The following is a 6000-nucleotide window of genomic DNA, read 5'->3' as shown; positions in this document are numbered from 1 at the left end:
AAAAGTGCTCGCAAAGTCGGAGCGGAGTGCGTGGGGCTGAGCGGGGGAGGAGAGTGCGGGGGTACCGAGGTGACAACGAGGAAAGACGGGGAAGTAGGGCAGGCGGGAGGGAGCGGGGTTCCCGGGAACCGGAGGTTCCTCGGCTCACTCGACCAACGGGTCACTGCGCGAACCTCGCTGGGCGATACCGGTGATGCCAGCTACGGGCAACGGGCGGGGCTTTCAGGGGGGCCCGAGCCGGGGAGCGAGCGTGCGGGCGTCCTATGGTTGAAATGGGGAGACGCTGGGGAGCCGCATGGCGGTCCGCTCCCGGGTGCGGTTCCTCCGAAGTGGGCCCGGGCTGAGCGGTTTGCAAAACCGAACCTGGCCCTGGGAGTTTTGGAGGTGGGTGAGATGGAGAAGGATCTGGCAAGTCAGGTGGGCTTTCTCCTGCCTTTCCACCCCAGACTCGCTGTGTCGATCACAGAAAACCCCCTGGAACCCACCTCTCCCCTAACCTCAGGGGCTCCGAGCTCGGCTCAGCACTCCCTCCGGGCACAAGCTTAACTCGTGGTAATAGACCATCTTGCAGTGCGAGACGTCCTCGCTCCCCCGCCCAAGAGCAGAAAAGTTGTAAGAGCGGGCCTGGTTGTGCTTTCCATGACTTGTGTGAAACAAACCAGACTGCAAAAAAAAAAAATAAAAAAAATTATAGGACTTCGAGGGCTCTCCTACTGAGTTGTATAGACGAATTTCAGATCCTTTGCGAAGGATGGCTTGTCAATACGAACCCTTGTCCTGGCTGCGCGTCACTGCGCGGGTGGCGGGTCCTGGGTCAAGGCTCAAGTTGGCCCTGAAAAGGGGTCAGGAGAAGCGGCACGGGCCCTGGAGAGACCGCTCAAGGGGGAGCTGCGCCCTTTATGCGCTCACGCATGGAGACGGCCCCTTCTTAAGAGGTCCGCGGGCGGTACAACCCTTAGCAGGCTGCTTCAAGTGGAGAGCCCAGTGCACTACAGGGTTTAAAATGCTGTGCCTCTAGAAAAGGATAGTTGAATTAAAAGCCTTGACTCGAATCCATTTGAAATTAGACACGGCATGAATATTCTACACACACCATCCATGCATCCACCCATCCGTTTGTTTCACAGGAAAATTGTGGGCTGTTGGGCCACTGTTTGCCCAAGAAGCCTGATGTTCCTGGATGCCGTTGCTGCCCTGCCAGTAGCGATCCATGGCCGAGCTTTGCCTCGGCTTCCCTCCCTCCCCCAGAAGGTGGCTATTTTCCCCAGCGTGTAGGCTTGTGTGTAGGTGTGTGCCTTGCCATCGTTTACAAAGTGCCCTTCCAGTTATCAGGCAGAAGCAGCCACTCCACTGAAGGTTAAGGAACGGTAATGGCTTTGTAGTTGCTCCGCCGAGTTCCCGGGCGGTACGGTAAAGGCGATGCCCCCACCGCTGTTATTTTCCCTTTCTCTTCTTTCCCATCTGGATTCCTTCTGCACTTTCTTCCCTCAGCAGGCAGGCGAAGGGGAGAACTACAGGCACTCCTCCTCCTCCTCCTTTCACCGTCTCCGTTCCCACCCCACACACGAAAACACACAGTCACCCATTCACACGCACCTACGCCGTGCCACCGCAGCCACCATCTGTCCCCTCGCCGAGGCGGAGAGCGGCGGGCGTGCAGGCGGAGATAGTGTGTCTAGCGTGTGTGGCCGAGCCCTCCTCGCTGGGTCTGGTTGCAGGGACCCTGGGGCGCGGTGAGTGCCGGCTCGCCGCGGCCGGTAGCCCTGCCTCTCCTAAAGATACCCGAGAGCCTAGGGCACTGCTTACCTACCACGGTGATGTTGCCGGGGTTCTCCATTGCGCTCCTAGACAACATTGGGCAGCGGTGTACTCCATGTTCTTTAGTAGACTGCTCTTTTTTTTTCCCCCCAGCCATCCTGTGGTTAGAGGGAATGAGGGCTTTAGGAAAAAACGGATCCTTTTCAATGAGCTCTTTTTGTGAAACTTGCACCTTTCTAATATATTCTTCCTCAGCCCTGCAGAAGGCAGAGTGCAGCTTGCGTGACAGCTCCAAACAATTAAACAATTAAACTTTGAGTAAACTTATTGAAGCCAGTGTTAACACTGGGAATTTCCCTCGCCTCCTCCCTCCCCAGACATCGTTTATCTAATATAGCCTTTTAGAAATTGGTGTTTCCCTGTGTGGGCTTGCAGTTTACGTGCATTAATGATTGGGATTTGGTCATTTCTTTTATTAGTAGTTTTTATTTTAAAATTAAACCAATGGATCAGTCAGATTGAATATTTTATTAACTCTTAAATTATTCATCACTATGGGTTGCTCTGAAAAATCCAATAACATGCATACAGTTGCAGCAAGCACGTGACATCTTATGCAATCTGTCCCTGTGCCTGCAGTTAGTGCCTGAAGTCTTTAAGCAAATGGCACTGTCTAAATATGTCTAGACATGTCCTAAATACTATGAATCATTGGCATTTGAATTTCCTTTTTTTTTAATCAATGGTGAATTTTAGTTATTCTACATGAGAATAAATGAGTACCTGGAGAATCTCACTCAAGATAATAACACTATGCTTCTATGATCACTATAGCAATATTTATACTGAAATAACAGGTTTTGTGTTTTGTATTTAAAATGTGTCACACATTAGTGTCCTTGTTTCTCAATTTACATGACCATTAATTATGTACTTTAAAAATAAATGCTAATTCAGATACCAGCTGTAACACCTAAAGGTAATTTTAAACGGTTGAACTAAAGATAATAATGAAGTGAAGATAAAGTATTCTGCTGTGACAGTTTGACAGTAATGCAAAATCTTGGTCATGCCATGCACTGTCATGATACAGCACACACTTTTTTTTTTTTCCCCCTCTCTGGTTCTGAAAAAGCTTTTAAAATATTTTCATTTTCAAAATATTTTCATTATTCTTGAAATGTTTCCTTAGAATTGAAATGTATTTTGTTTTAAATATGCATATATTAGGGAAAATGTTGACATTTATAATAATAAAAATTCATGGTTAAAATTTGAAGTACTAACTTCTTCCTTCTGTAATCTTAAAGTTACAAAGATCTCCAAAACCAAGCTAATGTATTTCACTTCTGTACTCTCCTCTAAAACTCCTGTGTATTTTTCTCAAGTATCTTAAGATTAATGTTCATATGAAACATATATTCAGGATCTCTGGTATATTTAGTAGATATTTTCATAAGGTTTGCTTTTATTGCCAAATATGTGTGCTTTTTTTCCTTCTCACAAAACTATAGAAATGTAAAGTAAGGGGATAAAATATACATGAGTAAATATAAAATAGCTTGGTTACTCACAAGCATTACAAAATAGAAGTTGGGCAGTTCTTAGAATCTAAATTAGTAGTTTGTACTCTTCATTTTACTGACATTAAGAAAAAGTTTTACTTAGGTAATTTAATCTAAAACTTTTAATTTTTTGAAGAGGTTTGGATAATGAGATGGACTGTTTATCTTATTATTTGTGAACAATTTAAAAAACCTGCCTGCTCTGAAAGTTTTATAAAGCCTAAAAACGTAATTCTGGTATTTGTCGTTTACTGAGTACATTTTCAGGTGCTGTAGCTTTGAGTATGATATCTGATACAGAAGGTTATTATATTCTTGCCAAACAAACAAACAAACAAAACCATAGAATAGTGCAGGGTTTAAAACTCAGTTCAAGCCAGAGTAAATCAATGAGTAAGTAGTGAGAAATAAATAGCAAAACTTGTAAATATGTAATTAATGGTATGACTTCTCATAGCCAATTAATATACTTTTTACATAGTGGAGTTTATTCCTAAGTGGTTTGTAAACTGATACATTTATTACAAAAAAGTAGAAAATGAATACCAAGCCATTTCTATTATTCAGTTCTTATCTGGGTTGTAAGGAAGATGCCTGACATGTTTTTTTATTCGTTTGTTTAATCATAGCGCATGTAATGATTATAATATATTTTGGTTAATCAAAACAAATATGTATTTGTATACAAAAAGTCAAATGGTTGCCCATGTGGGGTAGAGTAAGTATTGAAATTGTTCTCATGGTTATGTGACAATGCTAGAAATTAAGTACTATAGGTACTTAAACTGAATAAATTACCACTTGGTTGTCACTGAAAACTCCCCTAAAAAGTTTTTGACTTGAGGAAGTTGTTGAAGGGAAAAGCAGACCAGGATCAACTGTGCCCTTGCCAGCAGGTGTCAGGATAATCAATGGAGATCTTTTAAAGGAAAGAGAAAAAATAAAATAAGTAAACCATGAATCTGCAAATTCATGTAAAGTAACTTTCTGCTGTGTATGAAACTGATGTTATTAGTTAGTTTTCAGTGCTCCCCTGAGAAAGAGAAAGTGAGTTGTAAGAACCTACTTCTTTTACCACATTTTTTAAAACTTAGAAACAGAGTTACTCAGGCACTAATAAGTGCATGTCTATGTTTAACCATTATTATTCAGGAGTCTCTTGAGTACCATCCAAGGAAATGCACATAGAGCTATGAGGTACTTTCAGGAAAACAATTATTGCCAATTTGTTTAGCATACTTTTAAGCATAGCCTCCATACCAGCCCTAGTTTTATAAATAGAAATTCCGTTATATTGATTTGCATGGATATATATATCCATGTGTATATTTATACACATCTATAGAACTGGTAAGAGATGGCTAGTTACCTTTTTTTTTTTTATCATGATGGTGAAGTATATGTTTCCCAGAGCTTGAAAGAGTCTAAATAATAAAGTCATGTGGCCAAAAAAGGCCATATGACATGATAAATAAAGTTTTGTCATAACCTATTTCAGCCAGTGATTAACCCTTATATGTGTGCCATTGTGTCTCACTAGCTATTAGTGACTTGACATCATTTATTAAGTTTTAATTGATCCTTAACTGATTCCTTACAAATTAGTTCTAGCATGTGCTGATGAAGCCTGTCCAACTTGGTTACAGATTCACCATTATACCATTTCTACAGGCTCTTTCAGTTTCTTGTAGGGCTGATGAGCTATATCAGCTTGTGTCATGCCAAACAGTCTGTCTCCAGTGGCATCCTGTGTCAGTCCTCCTAAAATAAAAACTCTCTTCATTTCTCTTCCCCTTCATCTTTCTCCTCTTCTCCTCCTGCCTCCCCAACATTTCCTTGCTAGAGAGCGATTAGGGCACAGCATCCACTATAAAATTCTGTCATCATTCTTAAGAGGCTTCAAATCACCAAAACAGTGTGCAGTTTTCAGTTTACTTTTTTGTGTGTGTATGGGAAAAAGCCATAATTCTGTGAAGCCTCTATTACTAAATCCTGAGGTTTAAAACATACATGCAAGTACGTTAGGATCTTAATTATAGACCAGCTTTACATTTTATACCTTGATTTGTCCTGCCTGAAACTATCAACTGGGTAAACATTTATATCCATCCTACTTGTAGAGAAATCTCTTGCTTTGCCTGTAGCACATAGTTGAGAACCTTGGAGAAAACATCAAAAACTCCAGACCACCAAAGATAGGTAATACATTTGGTACTTAGATCAAATAGAAAAGTCTCTTGGGTTTTAAGTTCCCAGGCTTTCTATAAACTGGACCCAGAAAATGAGAGGCATATGAGGTGATGGGTCACTCTTAATCAGAACAACAACAACAGCAAAAAAGCATGACAGCTATTAGAAAAAGGGCTGAAAAGTTTATGCAAAAGCAGTGATATCTTACAGTGTAAAACACCAGGGACATTTATCAGGGAAGGGGGTAAGTATAAAGGCCAAAAGGCATTAGTGTGTGAGAGAACATTCTAATAATTGGTGCCAATATTGGCCTTGAATCCTAGACAAAGACTTTCAGGAATATGGTCAATATCTGGGGGTATAAAAGCAGCGGAATGCATGTATTATTGAAGAGATTTTGTCAAAAATATTTAAGCTTGGAAACCCTGCTCAATAGTGGAAGAGACAGATATCTGAAAAATTTGCTTGTCTATTTTCCCATCATACT

General features: G+C 41.5%; 1 protein-coding gene across 3 annotated transcripts in view; it reads left to right on the top strand.

Moving 5' to 3' along the window:
• The window catches only part of EDIL3 (EGF like and discoidin domains 3), a 408087-nt gene that overhangs the window by 502 nt on the left and 401585 nt on the right, over window positions 1–6000 (top strand). The window lies entirely within an intron of this gene.

This window comes from Crocuta crocuta, unplaced genomic scaffold (assembly GCF_008692635.1).
Source record: "Crocuta crocuta isolate KB4526 unplaced genomic scaffold, BGI_CrCroc_1.0 scaffold770, whole genome shotgun sequence".
Lineage (NCBI taxonomy): Eukaryota > Metazoa > Chordata > Mammalia > Carnivora > Hyaenidae > Crocuta > Crocuta crocuta.
The sequence above is the reverse complement of the archived record's forward strand: the minus strand, read 5'-3'. Positions and strand labels throughout refer to the sequence as shown.